General features: G+C 43.0%; 1 long non-coding RNA gene across 4 annotated transcripts in view; it reads left to right on the top strand.

Annotated features, from left to right (window-relative positions):
- LOC119251683 (uncharacterized) overlaps nt 1-17,723 on the top strand; it is a 110,484-nt gene that overhangs the window by 44,648 nt on the left and 48,113 nt on the right. Inside the window, exon 5 of one of the 4 annotated variants that reach the window (XR_008553004.1) lies at nt 1,341-1,988. The exons of the other annotated variants lie outside the window; for them this stretch is intronic. This is a non-coding gene — a long non-coding RNA (uncharacterized LOC119251683). Of the gene's footprint in view, nt 1-1,340; nt 1,989-17,723 lie in introns of those variants that run through there. 4 annotated transcript variants of the gene reach the window in all.

The raw sequence follows: 17,723 nt of genomic DNA, 5'->3' as shown, positions 1-17,723 counted from the left end.
ATTTAACAGTAGTTCTCAGCTTGGGCCCATGGTAGAATTAATTACCTGGTGGGGGAATTTTTTAAGATACCAGTGTTTGGGCCACTTTTATCCTGGGTGTGCAAGGACCTGAGGGAAATGAGCAAAGATGGGGTGCCCTTGAGGAGCAAGAGTATTGCTGTCAGAGCCTCCTCTGCTTCTCTAAAGACCCACAGTGGCCCCCCACTTTGTGGTACCTACTAACTTTAGGGAGTTTCAGGCCAAGCCTTCAACACACCATTGAGAGTAGCACCCTGGACACACAGCTGCCGTGTAGTGAAGTCGGAGCACTGGCCTCCCTCGAAGGCCTCTTTCCCTACAGAAATGATTTCCCTCTTGGAGAACTGGTGCTTGAAATACCCCCAAATTACTCCTATCTTTCCCAGAAGCTCTATTTTCTTCAAAACTCTAAGTACCTCTGTAGAAAAACACTAAAAATTTAGTGGTCACTTGTATCATTTGGGACTCATTTCCTACAGCAGTTTTTTTTTTTTAATTAAATTTATTGTTTTACATCTCCATTTATTTTCTTATGTGTTCATTTTTGTAGTGTTTGATTGCTCCCCTCAGAAGGCACCCTCACAGCTCTCCCACCAGCACAGCACCTGTGATCCATCACCATAGTCCCTTGTGCTCTTCCTGCCCGTTTTTACCCCTCCCCTGTTCGATGCCTCGGATCTGTAGTTAGCTTGCAAGTTTCGTCTTTTCCCTGACCCTTTGTTTGGTTTCCCTGTATTCTATCTGTAAGTAAAACCATCCAATATTGACCTTTTCCTTCTGACTCATTTCTCTTAGCATAATCCTGTCCAGCCCCATTCAAGTAACTACAAATGGCATGAGTTGATCTTTTTTGATCACTGAGTAGTATTCCTTCATGTTTATATACCACATCTTCTTGCAGGTATATACCACATCTTGCAGGTTTTGAAAGAAGGTAGCAAGGTGAATTTATAAGAATTGGGTTCTCTACAGGGCACGAGAAAGCCTGTAGCTCTCCTTTCCGTGGACCTACCACTCACTCCCAGCAGCCCACCGCCTCAAAGTGGGCCAGTACGTTATTTACAAGTCGCTTAATAATCATAGCCATTCTACAGTCACACAGACAATGCTCTTTTATCAAGTTTTGACCTCTCTTTGCTATCGGGAATCTTCTCCATTCATGTCTAGAGAACCAATTAGGAAGCAAACAAAACAATAAAATCCGTAAGACACAAGTGGAAAAAAAAAAAAAAAACCTTAATTCTTCCAAAATGACTCGCAGAGGGCTCTGTGGCAATCCTGTCTATGCTATTCCTACAACACGCTGTGTTGTTCTGACTCAGGTCCTGAAGCACCTCAGAGAGGCCGGTCATGGATTGTTCTATGGAGCATTTAGGACATTCTGAGTGCTCTGCGAATGTCAAGGATATGAGGTTATCTTCTGAGGATGTCTCTTCAGAGAAGGTGCTATGCAAATACCGGTATTGTTATTCTTTTAGCACAAATTTATAATTGACTTTCTGTTAAACATCGCAGCAAGTTAAATTAATTCTGTATGATTACGGTCATTAAACAAATGCCTGGTAATGACTGCTTTCTTATTATAGCATTCTTCAAGCCACTGGGGTAATGCCATAGAAGGCTTTTGCTCCATTGTCAGATTCATGGGGATGTGCGACCTGCCTTTTGCAGCGAGCACGCACGCTGCTTCATAGCAACTGGACCCGAGCTAAGGCGACTGCTGCGTTAATTACCTTCGAGCTTTTCCTAACGCTCTTGCCATTCCATTAGGTACAATTTACTAGTTTATTATGGCACACGAGCAGCCTAAGGCCATTTCTACCTGTTTAAAAAAAAATGAAAAAGAAGTGTGCTTTTAAAACCCCAATCTGGGCAGAATTCTCCCGCCATTACACTTCTGCTGCTGAACTGAATCAAAACCATAGGGACCGTGGCGCTTTTCACCTGCTTCCGCCCTGGCACGGTCGCCACAAGAATATGCTGCCATCTTCGCAAGCAGGACAGAAACAGTTAAGTCCTGCAGGCTGTGAGTTAAAAACTCTGCCTGAGCGCAAAGCCATGTAAGATGTCGCTGCCAGGTGTGGGCGATCGCTGCCAGGTGAGCACGGAGAAAGGCTGCCCTGCTTCAGCACGCTTTACGTTCAAGGTCATCTGTCTGGTGCCACCTTAGAAACTGGTCTGATTGTGTAGAGGACATTGAATGATAACACCCTGCGAGTCAGCTGACTGCTGTGTCATAGCTGCTGCTTTCTGCATTCTCACAATTGCCAGAGCTCCGGCTGCTGCAATTTGCTGGTCGCAGAGCGGCAAAGCCCAGGCATCCAACTAGGCACAAAGCGACAGTTTTAAGGGTTCTTCTCCTGCTACTGCTTAGCGTTTCTTACCTGAGGAGCATTTACCTCTGTCTAGCCAGGAGCAGAGAAGCAGTCTGAATGTACACGATGGCTTCTACCTTGGCAACGTGAATTTTCTGCAGAGCAGGTACTGCTCGGAGGCTTGTAGCCAAGCTGCCTTTGGTGGAGCCCGGCTGCTTTCCCACCACCGGTGGGGATGGCGCGCGGGCTGCTTGTGCCATGCGGCTGTACCTGCAGGCTAGGACAAAGGAGACGGTGCTGGCATGGTTTGTCGGGCTGGGCCTGTGCAGGCAACTCCACCGAACTGATGCGCTGTGGCTCCCCCAGCTCTCACTTAGGGCTGGTCGCAAGCAGCTGGCGCACGTCCCCACTCCTCAGTTAGAACCCGGTTAAAGGAGAAACCAGACTCACTGACCTAAATCAATCCCAGTCCACTCTGGATGCGGGGACAGCTGTCGACTAGCAGTGACACAACCAGCCATCAAGTGGAGAAATTTCTGCGACTGCAGTCTGGGTGCAGGTGGAGCCTGGGACAGTGGCAATCTAATTTTGGTCATCCGATGGCTGCTGCTTATTTTCCTAAATAAGCATGCTCGCTAAGTGCACAGTTGTCTGGATTAGTCTGCCCTCCGTGCAGTCTTCATCTGCTCTGGTTGGAAATCAGAATCAGGGTGCCAGGCGAGCCGGCTTCGGGACTGGCTCCTTCCCGCGTGATGCTTGCAACTGGGCTGGGTCACACTGACAACAAAGAGAGAAGCAGAAAGCATCACTTTCTCTGCTCTTGTGATGTTAGCAGGACATAACTTCTTCGCAGTGATACCCTCCTCTGTGTGTGTGTGTGCGTGTGTGTGTGCACGCGTGTGTGCATGTGTGCGTATGTGTTTTAATTCATCTCATCGAAAAGACTTAACAGATATCATCCTGGATGTGGTTTTTTAATGATTTGGGGGGGAAAAAATCCAGCCCGTGGAGACAGCGATTTGAGACTGCAGCACATTTAGGTTATTGCCAATTCGAAATACTTTGGTTTGTGGAGCCGAGCCCTAAGGGACAAGCTCGGTAACTGAGAAAGAGATCGTAGATAAAGAAATAAAAATGACAAGCGTAATGGAGGCTCTGTGAAAGGACTGTCAGATCGTCAGTTCATGGATGGCAATTTCGCCAGGCTGAGACTGAATAATTCATAGATTGAAATTACCCTGCCTTCACCTTTCCATTTAAACCGGCATGATCTGAATCTCTAATAAATTTTCAAGATAAAGTAAAATGCCAATTTGAATCTGAAGAGCTTTTAAAACCAGATGCCGCATCCCTGAATCTTTCGGTATCTTTCACAATTATCCGGCGAGAACTGCACTTCATCACGAAGCACCATTACCAGGGAAAATGACTGTGATTACAATAGCAACAATAGAATACCATCAAATGATCTCTAATTTACCTAATTTGCTAAGACTGACTGTGTGGTTTTAATGCCCATTGTATGTCACCGTGGCTGGCATCCGTGGATGTATCTCACACCGGAACAAAAGTGGGACTCGGAGAGCTTAGCAAAAGAACATTCTCCTAGGTGACAATGTCGCTTGCGTTTGTCTTGCAGCTTGGGTTTTTTCCAGTGCCTCTACCCCAAATGCCTGTTTGGGGGAAATGGTGAGCCTGCTGTGAATTTGGGGTTGATTCTTTGATACAGGAGAGCACTGATTGATTTGCACACCCTGTTCATTTTAATGGATACTAGTCTGTGTTTAGCAGGAGGAGCAAAGATTCTTTTCGGGGGCCAGCAGTTTCAAAATGCAATCAAGATGAAGTATATGTCTTTCTTGGTCTTTTAGTTGAAACCCCTGTTTGCTTTCAGGCTAGAGAGCCTTTCAGGGAGTTATAGTCCTGGTGTGAGGTGTTAAAAAATGTCTCAGATTGGAAAGAAGCGCAGGAGACACAACTCTGTGCAGCTTTGATTAAAAGCATGTATGTTTGCCTGCGTAATGAAATGACGCTTGGGTGTGACTTTGGTGGGGTTTGTGTCTGCCCACTCTTTGCTCTGATCCAAAGAGAACTTTGTCTGACAGGCGGCCCAGTTCATTTCAGTAATGTGCCATCCCGAGCAAGGGCGTGGCTCCCAGAGCCTCCCTGAAGAACAGACTAATCACTGAATAGGCACAATGTGAATTCTGGAATTTTACTCTCAGTAGCATGAAGATAGCGTATGAGTTGCAGCCTAGTCAAGTGATTTCTTTAAGTTTGATGGCCTCAGGTAAGGTTTCCGAGGAAGGGATCACAATCCCTGGGGAGGAAGGTAGATTTGAAACCTAGCTGTCTAATGTTGTGAATTTTCGCCTTGCAACCCTGAACTCTGATCTCTTCCTGCATCTGTTATCATATCCCTTTTTTCCCACATCCCACACCCCCACAAATACCTGTGTCAGAAGCAGGTAAGTGGTATTTCTCATCATTTGTATAATGGGTGATGGTCTTCACTGTCTGGTTTTGGTGGGTATAGGCTTTTTATGTTCTACTTTCTTTCCCCTTATTGTTATTCTCATTCCCCTCGGGATAAATAGCAACTTTCCCCTCTTTTTCTTTTCTAACTATGAATGAAAATGAGGGGTTTGAAGAAGTGATTTAAACATAGTTTTTGCTCTCATTAGCTACATATATTCAAGGTTTTAATGCCGTTCCAGGGAGAGGGGCAGAGAGTTTTACTAATTCATTTATTTGAAAATAGTAAGCCATCCATTAGCTATTAGTTATGTTACCATATTGTTTCCTTTAGATAGCTCATATTTGTAACACTGACCTATTATTCTTATCTTTCGAGATAGAGGCTGGGTTGTTAGTGACAAAAGACTTTTCATAAGCCCATACTTCCTATATGCCAGTGTTTTCTTTTTTTTTTATTAAAACACAGTCTTAATATTCTGAAGGGGTTTTGAATTTGTCATTTTCAAGCTCTCCAGTAATCAAAGTTTGAACAGAATCATCATTGATTGAGCAAACTGGTTCTATATCTGATGTTTAAGTAACACAGGTCTCCTAAAATTACCTAAGGATAATTGGAAATCAGACTTCGGTTACTTTTTTGGGACTTAGAAACTAATTATATTCACATGATAAAAACAGAAAATTTGCAGGTTATATTTTATGATTCCCATGTTTATACTTTTTGTTCTGAGAAAATGAAAGTTTTATTTTATTTGTTTTTAGGGTGCAGGTGCCACTGACACTATCATGTTATGTTGTGATGTTGAAATTCACTTGTTTTGCCATAGAAAAGATAAGATTTATCATACAGAGCTGTTGACTTAAAATCTTAAGCTCTAATATTTCTCTGCAATTAAATTTTCTTTCAAACTATTTAAGTAAATGAATGTGAGTATTACATTTTAAAATAACTTCATTAGATAACTTTTAATTCACGATTATAAGCTTTTTTCACTATTTATGGGTATCTTATACTCTGAGATGAGCTTTCCATAGCTGGAAAAAAACAAGGATAACTTCATAATTGAAGGAATTTGAAAAATTAAAGATATCAGCCATGAAAGTATACTAGCAGAGGTTAATTTGACTTAATAATGTTTTGACTTAATAATATTTTGTAAGTTTTTTTTTTTTTTTTTTTGTGGGCATAGAAAGATAGGTAAAAGGAATCACCTCCTCCTTACTCCTAACTCAGCTAACTTCCAGTCACCTACAGAGCCCCAGCTGCAGTTACAGGAGTGATTTAATATTTAAACACCCAGAACCACATTCACAGACTCCACAAAGATGTCTCATGCTGTAGGATAGAATGTGTACCTTGTATCACTTAATAATTGTAGTCTTTTCTGGACATTCATGTATTTTAGATTTCTTCTCCTCACTATAAAGATACAGCTTAGAATAAAAACAAGGAAACCAGAAAATTCTTTCAGGACAAGATCTATAAATCTCTGCTTCAGATTTAGTAACTAGTTAACAAAAGACTGGGTTGAGTAGATATATTTCACATATAATCAAAAAGAATATTCGTAGCTATATGGGATTTCTCTAGTTAACGTGTGATAAAGATAATGGCAGAGACTATTTCACCCTCCGTTTTAATAGAGTGGTAAACACACGCGTTTACCAAGTACTGGTATTTGTGCCATGCTGGTCTGCCAAAGAGAAAAAGGCAGGCAAGACAGAAATAGGTACACATAAAAAGAAAGCATCCTCATTTTTCTGTGTGCCTTTCTGTAAAATGGCATGATCAAAAAAAGTTGAAAATCTCACGTCTGTGTATTCTTTAAAGCGCCTCTATGCTCTAATAAGACAGTCTTTCCAACATTTTACTATGAAAGTTTTTAAACACAGAAAAGCTGAAAACTCAATACCAAATACCAACCACTTATGCTCTGTAAGTAATATTTTACTGTATTTGCTTAATCATATGTAGATCCAAGAATCCAGCCCTGTTTATTGGGCAGTCCTGCTCAGTCCGATGCATTTCACAGTAACTTACAGATAGCAGCACGCTGGACTCCCGAGGAATGTCTGCTTATGTATTTAACTAGAATTAACTTTCATTTATGTTATCCCTTAAGTAAAATTTATATATGATGAAGCTATATTCTGGTGAAGAATTAAAAAAAAAAAGTAATGTTGTTTCTTATATGGCATTAACTTTGATGAGTGGCTGGATGCAACCTTCATTCTCCTATGCTTTATTTTTTTTTAAAGATTTATTTATTTATTTAATTTATTTATTTAAGCACTGGGTACAGTCAGAAGCGCGGGAGGGTGAGAGGATTCACCAGAGCCAGAGCAGGAAGCAGAACAGACAGACTGACGAAATACACTGCTGAGGGGAGCAGCGGGCAGCAGGAGAGGTCTGTGCGCCATGTGGGACCCTCCTCTGGTGGCCGGGGAGCAGCCGGGGATCGAACCGGTGCTGCAAAGGCTGCGGGCAGCTTCACAACCCAGCGCTCAACTGCTGCGCCACCTGGGAGGCCCCATTCTCCTATGTTTTAAATTGGAAGGTACAACCCTGGGTTTATGGTAAAAGGAAGCAGGCCTTCCCCTAGCTTTGATCCCTGTCACCTAGCTAAGCCTTTGCTCCAGAAATCAGGACCACTGGTAAATTAGCATCAGTATTGGGGTGAAGAGCTCCAGGTACCTTCTTCAGGCTCCTGAAGGGTAACCCATTTGACTCTTGAGTAGTCACCAGCTATTCTTCAACTTGGATTCTTCACCACCTCTCTCCTCTCCTAATATTTTTTTTTCTCAGAACAAGAGAACAAATCTCTTCATTTTTCAAGTCACTGTACTGCATGGAATTTCAGGGAAATGATTTTGAGGAGTTAAAAGAATCCTAAGAACTCTTCAAGGGGTTAGTTCCTCTTTATCTCAGTAAAAACAAATTAAGGATTGTCCTCTCAACACCTCTTCTGGAATTCATCTCTCGGATCCAGTTTTGTGGATGAGATTTAGTCACTTTTCTCGGAAATGAATCCTAACATTTGTATTGGTGTAGCTCTGAGAATAAGGGCATTGGGTATGCTTTCCAAAAGTGCTAAGTTCCCTAGACAGCAACTTCCAGCTGTGGTCCATAGCACGTCCATTTAATACAGATGTTCCATGATTACAAAGGGTTACATCCCAATAAACCCACTGTAAGTAAAAATACCATAGCTTAGTCTGTTCCACTTTATTTTTTTGGTAAAGATTTATTTATTTTATACAAGAACTGGGGTACAAGTTAGAAGCACGGGAGGGTGAGAGAATCCACCAGAGACAGAGTGTGGAGCAGAACAGGCAGACAGACGGAAAGCACTGCTGAGGGGAGCAGCAGGCGAGGCAGGAGAGGTCTGTCGCGCCATGTAGGGTTCTCCCTGGCCAGCAGGGAATCGAACCGGCGCTACAGAGGCTGTGGACAGCTTCATAGTATGGTGCCCAACCAATGCGCCACCGGGGAGTCCCCAGTCTGCTCCACTTTATTTATTTATTTTTTATTTTTTATTTTTTAAATAGAGGCATGTTTTATTTATTTATTCGTTTGTTCATTTTTTTGTTTGTTTGTTTGTTTGTACATGCAGTGGGTACAGTCAGAAGCGCGGGAGGTTGAGAGAATTCACCAGAGCCAGAGCGGGGAGCAGAGCAGGCAGAAGGACCGAAGTACACTGCTGAGGGGAGCAGCGGGCGGCAGGAGAGGTCTGCGCGCCATGTGGGACCCTCCTCCGGTGGCCTGGGAGCAGCCGGGGATCGAACCGGCGCTGCAGAGGCCGCGGGCAGCTTCGCAACCCAGTGCTAAACCGCTGCACCACCGGGGAGGCCCCTCTGCTCCACTTTAAATATGCTCAGGACATTTACATTAGCTACAGTTGGGCAAAATCATTTGACACAAAACCTACTTGATTAAAAAATGTTAGCATCTCATGTGTTATATTCAGTATTGCACAGAAAATGGAAAAGAGTCTATAGAGTATCATTGTGTCCCCTTGCAACTGCATGGCTTACTGGAGTTGTGACTTGCGGCCACCGCCCAGAATCACAGGAATGCACCTTGCCACATTGCCCTCCCTTCAGTGCCCACCAGCAAAAGAGCAAAATCCAAGTGTGGATTTTACTGAATGCATATTGCTTTCACATCGTTGTAAAGGCAAGACATTGTAAGTTGAACCATCATAAGTTGGACTGCCGATAGCAGCTATGAACTATTTCTTAAATTATGCCTTTGCTCCTGGTGCCTGAGGCAAAGAAATTCTCAAAGCTTGCTTCTACAGGATTTGGTCACCGACACAGAGCAGTCACTGTCTAGGTGACTTCTCTCTAAGGCTTTCTTCATTCACAGGCCTAAAGCGTATGTTAGAAATGAGACAAAGGCTTCCTTTGGTACTAAAGGCTGGGTCTATTCTTGACTGAAATTCTGCTCATTTTCCAATTTTTCATAAAGCACTCGGTTACCATCAATGGTTAAGAGTTCAGACTGTACCCTAAGACAAACGTGGATTGTGATTTGTGATGCCAGTTAACTAGAAACATGAGTCCAAGCCAAGATAAGCTTTACTTACAAAGCCATTTTAAGCTTTACTTCTTCAAAGAGTTTCTGTATTGTTACATTTGCATGTACTATTGATATATGAGTTATATATAAATATATAATTACATGCTATTTTACTACTTATCTAATGTATTTTAGCACAGTGCCTGGCACTTACTTGGTTCTTACTGTATTAGTGTTATTACATCAACATCACCAGATTATCATGTATCATCTTATCAGCAGAAGGTGCCTAGTTGGGGGCCACCTATAGGTCCATACTGAGGACCCTCTCTTCCTATGTCTTAAATCTCTTCCTGTGCCCAAGTCTGCAATCTTGATGGAAAGTTCCCTTTTCTTAAGGTCTAAAAATGCCCCAGCTCTTAGCTCAGAGTAGAGCAGAAACAACCAGCAGAACTAAGTGAACCATTAGGCTCCTTTAAGTGAGTGCTCCAAGTTTTCCTCAGCCATAACCCAAGAGAGAGGTCTTGCAGAATTCTGTGTCACAAAATCAAATGACTGAGTCAGCTCAAGACAAACTAAAACTTCATTGCGCAAATGGGGGAGGCAGAAGTTCTTTCACTCCAGGAGGGCTAGGGTAGCACTGATGGAAAATTCATTTTCTGCCGCATCATCTCCTAACCCTTTCTATCCCACAAAATGTAGCTGATGAGAAGATACCAGCAAAATATGAACCTCAGGACTGGCGAGAAGTGTGCTATCCTGGGTCCATGCTTTTGAGTGCTTCACTGGACCCCCAGCTCTGCCCCTGCACAGTCATTGCCACCCATGGGACAAGAATTCCATTGTGTCAAGGGGCATATCCACCAGCACCCATGCTTCACCTTGCTCTCAAGTATGCCCCTGGAATCCTAAATCCCCCAGAGACATCCCTATGCCTGCAGGGTGCTCAGCATATTCCATGCCTCCAGTGTGTGCATTCCTAGGTCTGAGGGGTGGATGGGGTGGCAGATGGGGTATTGTCTTAGATAGGCTGGAGGATCCACATGCTGGGGAGAAGCCTTTCTTTACACAAGTGAGCTGGGATTGGGTAAAGAAGGGGTCACCCCATGGGTGCTGAATACCCTGCTCCACACCCTGCATTTTGGAAGGGAACAGCAGAGCAAGGGAGAACCCCAAATTCAATACTGGTCCTAGGAAGGTCTATTTGTCAAGGCAAGAGAGTAGAACTTTTTTATTTAGTAAGTCATTTAGATGGGTACCTTTGAAATATTTAGGGATATGGTATGGAAACCCCCTCTACGTATTCTTGCCCAGGCTTTGCAAATGATGGGGGGAAGGGGCTGAACCCCATTAGCTTGCAGAGATATCAGTTCTCCAAACTTAACTAGTTAGTAGTTGTTGAAGTAGTAGGGAAGAAGATTGTTTACTCTCTAAAATCTAGATGTCTATTCTCTAGTTGAGGCTTTCATTTGAAGATTTTTAAAAGTTTATATATTCTAAAAATATGAAAGCTTCATTTCTCACTTACATGCATTCCAGCAAGTGAAAACAGTCCCCTCCCGAAGAGCGCAAGAGTCTGGCGATGGTTCACGGGTGTCTTGGCAGTGCTAATTTTATGAGGACAACACCTAAGAGGAGAAATCAAACATTGTACAAACAGGAACAATGATGTAAAAATATAGAATTAAAAAGGAAAACAGCCCTCCTACCCTTTCTCTCTTCCTTACTCCCTGGCATATCAAAGAGGTAAACTGGTTTTCGTGCTTGACCTACCCAGAAAGCCAGCAGCCCACAGAATCAGGCAGGTGGCGATTAGGATTGCCACAGTAAAGGATAAGGACTCAAAGGTGCCAGTTGGTTGAGCTACCGAAAGACACACTCTTTCACTTTAGTGAGTCCAATATTAATGGCTGAATAGGTGAGTTGCAAATGAATAGGTGAATTTCAAACAAAGACATGAAGAAATTAATACCCACATGAGACGTTTCATTATTTCTTAACATAAATCCTGGAGTAAATGTGATCGCTTTCTCAATTGGATTTCCAAAAGAAAGCTCAGGAGACCGAAAGAGATTTTGGAAATACCAAGAGGGACTGTACCTGGGGTGGTGCGGGTATTTTACACACAGAAATGACCTATGTGGTGATGCAACACACAGCACCAGTATAAAGTCAGAAGGACTTGAATGCTGATTTTGTTACTATCTGTGGGAACTTTTTTATTTTTAAAGATTTATTTATTTTTATGCAAGAACCAGAGTACAGGCCAGATGCATGGGAGGGTGAGAGGATTCACCAGAGACAGAGTGGGGAACAGAACAGGCAGACTGATGAAATACACTGTGGAGGGGAGCAGCGGGCGCGACAGGAGAGGTCTGCCTCGCCATGTGGGATTCTCGCCGGCTGGCTGGTATGGAACCTACACTGCAGAGGCTGCAGACAGCTTCACAGTGCTGCGCTCATCCGCCTGCGCCACCAGGGAGGCCCTATCTGTGGGAACTTTGATGAGTTTTTAATCTTCCTTTGTGCTTCACTTTCTGACACATAAAGTAGGGAAAATACTGCCCCCTTCATTGTGTAGAAATGAAGATTGAGTTAATATTTGCAAAGCACTTTGGAGAGTGACCAACATGTATTTGGTACTACAGAAGCGTTTGTTAAATAGAATAAAAGTGAAAGATGAAGATGTTCAAATCCACAGACGTTATGACTCATTCTTAATCACATGGTAAATTAATAAACAATCCAACTTCCAACACAGATAATAAATCATCAGGTCTATTTCTGAAAATAGCACATTGCCCAAGAGTTGATTTTGACCAAAATATAAGATGTATTTGTGTTTCTTATTATATCTCTAAGGGAAAACAGAAGAAACCAGCACAGTTATCCTGATAAATTTTAAAGTTTTTGTCCTACATTTCATATTTTGCTTTTTGCATTACCATCCCCTTTTCAAGTTAACTTTTAATTCCCAACCAATAAGTGTCAAATATGTCACCACTTCACTGGAGTAAGTTAAGTGCCCCAGAAAATAGGCCAAGATTCCCCTACACTCCTACATTCACACAGACAATGTCACTGTATTGTGCCAGTGAGTATTGTACCAGTGAGTATCATTACAAAATATAAGAAATTGTGAAAATGCACAGAAGCATAAGGAAAATAAACATCAACCATCATCGCATTTCTCTTGAGACAAGCACTGAATTGTCTACGATACAATTGTGTGTGTATAAATAAGCTCTAAAGATTACACTTAAATTGCATATCCTGCTTTGTAACCCACTTCTTTAATGAGCATATCAGAAGTACATTTCCAAATCAAAAAATAGTTTTAAAAAAGCATAACCCTTTAATCACAGTGTATTATTCCAAAATACAATCCTTGTAGAGGGGTATTTTAAGTTATTCCAGATTTTCGCTATTGTAGGTGTAATTGGATGACATTAAAAATGCAACGTGGCAGAAGCCATTGAGAATAAACTGGGCCTGTTGTCTGGGCTGCAGGTTCATTATAGAACAGCAGAGGCCTTTCCTTCTCTTCCTAAGGACCGCAAAGGGCTTGGAGTTGTGGCCGTGTAGACTTTCCCTAGCCCCAAGGGCAAGTCAACAGGCCCTTGTTTTCCTAAGTGTGTGCTCAGGGAAGTGAGTCAACTGAAAATCCAGTAACTGGAGCCTTAGTTAGGGAAGGGTTGGAGGCTTTGACCTTCTGGAGTCAAAAGGAAAAGGGACAGACCAGAAGAAGCAATAGGGAGGAGAGTCTGAGGCTGGCAATGAGGGGTAGATTCCTCAGGAGGCTGGTGGTGCTAGAACCTTGGGTGGGCCTCATGGGGATGCCTGGGGTCTATCTTCATTCCTGCATTTGGGTTTGGGCCAGAGAGTTGTGTTGTCTATAGAGGTGCCGGTCTTGACAATATGCCTGCAGGACTAGAGAGTGCAATGCCTAGGAAATACCTTTCTTAAATTCCTGTGATGCTTAAAGGCAAGGATTCTCCATAAACCTAAGGGATGGAAGAGGGAAACTAAAACTCAGAAAAAATGATTGCACTTCCCGCTAGCCCTCTCTGATTATAAATACACCATACTAAATTTATTTAGAAAGATTATATGGTACCTGCAATATTGTGACTTATAAGAAATATATATTTGGTCATTCAGATGACCAAAGTATATTGGTCATACTTACTTGGTTTTCATCCAGAATTCCTGATTCACAGTTCCTAAAAGTTTGGGAGGTCCTTAAGTGTTGAGAGTGATAAAGGTATCTCTTATGATGTGAGTAAGTGACTTGGAAGTACCTTAGGATGGAGGCTGATTGCCTAGAGAAACAGCCATGTGATTACTGGGTAGAAACTTCTAGTCCCTTAATCAGACCTCCAGGGAAGAGTAGGGGATGAGGGATTGAGTTCAATCCCAACAGCCAATGACTTAACCAACTGTGATTGTGAAGGAAGCCTCCATAAAATCCAAAAGGAAGGGTTCTGGAGAGTTTCTGGGTTGATGGAAAGGTGGGCATTTGGAGAGAACATTGGGCCTGTAGAGGACATGGAAGATCCATACCCTTTCTCTCTACCTTTCCCTGTGTATCTCTTCCATTTGGCTGTTCCCGAGTAGTATCCCTTTTACTAAATTGGTGATCCAGTGAGTAAACGGGTTTCCTAAGTTCTGTGAGCCATTCGAAGTACATTAATTGAACCTTAGACAGATTTCCTGGGAACCTCAGATAGTGATCATGTCTGTCAAATGCACAAGTAACAGCCTGGGCTGGCACCTGGCACCTGAGGTCTGAGGAGGCAACTGTGGAAACTTCCAATCTGTAGCTGCTTGGTTGGAAGCACAGATAACAGCCTGGGCTTGCGACTGGGTCTTTAGTAGAGGATGGTCTTGGGAGACTGAACTCTTAGCCTATGGAATATGCCACCATCGCTGGGTAGAGAGTGTCAGACTTGTGCTGAGTTGAACTCCTGAATACACTACTCATGCCTAAGAAGTGCTTGTTAGTGTGGGGAATCCCACTGGAACTGGGTCCTGGAACCTGCAACTGTGCAAGCACCAACATTCAAGCATCAGGGGGACTTCATGCCTGTTAGCAAAATAACACTGTTCTTATTTGTGTAACTGAATATGCCTATTTATTGCTTCGAGTAAATTCTACAATGAAATTACTAGTGAAAATTCATTTCAAAGAAAGAGAGAGAGACACGAAATAGTTTAAGGTATTTTGTGTATGTTATGTCTCATTTGCATAAGTTTCTTATTTACATAAGTTTCTGTATTATTCAAGTCCACTGATTCTTCTATTTATCCCTCACTAATGGCTGCTTGAGAAAGGAGGCAAAGCAAAATTAGCTAAGCTAATTGATCATTAAGTATAATCGACCATTAAGTATAAATTTCCATTTATAATCTGCCCTATCCCAGAAGACTTCAATTACTGGATTACTTTATTGATAAGCCCAAGAGATAGTTAATCATTAAGTATTTAAGCAAACAACATAAATTTCCACATGAAAAAGTGACACATACTTTATCAGGTATGCAGATTGACAAGAAATTATCAAAAGACTGAAAACAGATTGGCATCAGGAGAAATAAATGGAAACCAGTCCTTCCCACCCTGCTTAAAATCTCCTAGTGGTTTCTTGGAAGTCTTAGGGCAAACCCAACGCCTTGGCAGACTTTTTAGTTGGATGACCTTGGGCTAGTTACTTAATTTCTCTGGGCTTTAGTTTCCCTTTCTGTAAGTAAAGGGTAATGAGACTGACTTCACGGGACTGTGGACAGCTGAAAGAGTTAACATCTGTGCTGTACTAGAAAAGTCCCTGGTACCTTGTGAGCACTGTGTGATCTGGTCCCTTGGAGTATGCCCCCCAAGTGCGTCCTTCCTGAGGCTCCAGCATCCTCGTGCCCCGCCCTTGACCAAGACCCTAGCTACACTGAAATGCCAGCTGTACTCTAGCCATGCCACACTCACGCACTGCCTTCCTCCACACTGCTTTTTGCCTCTTCCTATCACTCTTCCAGATTTAGCTCCTGTGCTATCCCTCCCCCTACAAAACCCTTCAATCCAGCTCAGTACCCCTCTGTTTACCTGGAAGGTTTAGCAGAATATATTTTAATTATCCATTTATGCTGCTGCTCCCCATCCCCATATAAATAAAATGCTGCAGTCAGGGAATATGCCAGATTTCTTGTATCTCCAGGGCCCGGCCCATGTAACCCCATTGTAAATACCCAGTGTGTTGAATGACTGCATTATCATCAGATCGTTGGAGGAAGGATGGGACCATTTAAAATTTTTAGAGTGACCTGTACTCCTATGTTTATTGCAGCACTATTTACAATAGGTAAAACCTGGAAACAACCCAAATGCCCAAAAATAGATGACTGGATCAAGAGGATGTGGCATAGATACACAATGGAATATTATGCAGCAGTCAAAAAAGATAAACTCATGCCATTTGCAGCAATGTGGATGGAGCTAGAAGGAATTATGCTCAGTGAAATAAGCCAGAAGGAAAAAGAAAAATATCAGATGGTTTCACTTATGGCAGGAATATAGGGGAACCAAATAAGACATCAGTGTAAAAAAAAAATAACAGTACAAAGCAACAAAGCAAAACCGAACAATTATAAATCTGAAACATCCTGCAGGGGAGGAGGAGGGAGAGGACCAGAGGGAGGGAGGAGCACAGGGGACTGAGGTGATGGTGCCGGGTGCATTGGGGAAGGAAACTCTATGGGGACTACACCTGAGGGGGTGGGGGAAGCAAATATTGTTCAAAAATGAACAATGATGTAAAAAAAATTAATATAAAAATAAATAAAATTTGTAGAGTGTTTTCAAACATAGCCACAAACATTTAATTTATATGGAACGAGGGCCTCCCCTGTGTTGAGCGCTGGGTTGGGAAGCTGCCTGCGACCTCTGTTCAATCCCCGGCTGCTCCCCGGCCACCAGAAGGGTCCCACATAGCTCCCCTCAGCAGTGTAAACATGACTGTAAGTGCTTGTTAAATAAATAAATAGAACATGAACATTATAATTTATATGGAACAAATTGGGATAATACCCACTTGACAGACATGGAAGGTGAAGCTCAGGAAGATAATGATCATTGCCTAAGATGCTTGTGAATGCAGGCTCCCAGGCCCGATTCGTCTAACTCCTTCCTAGCAGTTTCTCTTTGAATTACAGGGCTCCATCTTTCTATAGCCATCTCTAGAGGACAACGTGTGCTTTTGTCTAAGGACTGTTCTCTCCACATAAGGGTTGCAAGAAGGTTAGAACTGGCAGGCTGAAACCTGGAGACAAATGAGCTGGTTTAGTGTAGAGAGGGACTTGGGGAGGGGTGTTAAGAATGGACTTTGTGTAGATGAGCCTTGGGTTGGAGATCAGAGAGTTCTCAGCATCCATTTTTAGAGAGGGCTTGGGGCCAACACAATCATCTGGTTCTCTTCCTCCTGCCTCTTCAGGCCTCAAGACACTTCCAAACCTACCTTTGAGAATCTTGCCCACCTCCACATGGCCCGATTGAGGGTTTGCCAAGCAAATGGAACCAGCCGTCTTCCCTCTGCTTTGCTCCACTACACCACAAACCTTCCATTCAGAAGAGGTGATAGTTGGGCCTCTCCTGGTGGTGCAGCAGTTGAGCGCTGGGCTGCAAAGCTGCCCGCAGCCTCTGCAGCGCCAGTTCGATCCCTGGCCGCCGGCAAGGGTTCCACATGGTGCGCAGACCTCTCCTGCTGCGCCCACTGCTCCCCTCAGCAGTGTATTTCATCAGTCTGCCTGTTCTGCTCCCTGCTCTGGCTCTGGTGAATTCTCTCACTCTCCTGCGCTTCTGACTGTACCCAGTGCTTGTATAAACAAAACAAATAAATCTTAAAAAAAAACAAAAAACCAAAGGAATAAAACAAGAGGTGAAAGCTACCCTTCTAGAGAGCTTGGCTGCTGAGTTGTCCCACTTGGTTTTGTGAAGAGCAGCCAGTCAAGAAGGATCCACTCTGAACCACAGCTGTGCCTGTGCTTAAGAACAGACGCGCCTCAGAATTTCATGCCCCAGATACCAGTAAGAAAGGGCTGTGACAGAAAACACTTAATTTCATTATTCCTTTTGGAGTCTTATAATTAAATGATGTTTGGTAAAGTGGCGCCCCAGTGTTTTTTTATTCTGGCCTTAGTTTTGGGCCCCTTCTGCTGTGTGTGTGAGGATGACTGTGGCTCTTTACATATTACTGACCAATAACATCTGCTCTCATGTTATCTTATGTTTCTTACCACCCTGAACTTGGAACATACAGAATTTACACAGCTTCAGGTAACACAGATGGTGGGCAAAGAGGTCAGAAACTGCTCCAGACAGCAGAGAGAGGGTTTTTTCCTCGAGC

This window comes from Talpa occidentalis, unplaced genomic scaffold (genome assembly GCF_014898055.3).
Source record: "Talpa occidentalis isolate TD23 unplaced genomic scaffold, MPIMG_talOcc4v2.1 talOcc4.2, whole genome shotgun sequence".
NCBI classification, from domain to species: domain Eukaryota; kingdom Metazoa; phylum Chordata; class Mammalia; order Eulipotyphla; family Talpidae; genus Talpa; species Talpa occidentalis.
This window is presented reverse-complemented; position numbering and strand designations above follow the sequence as displayed.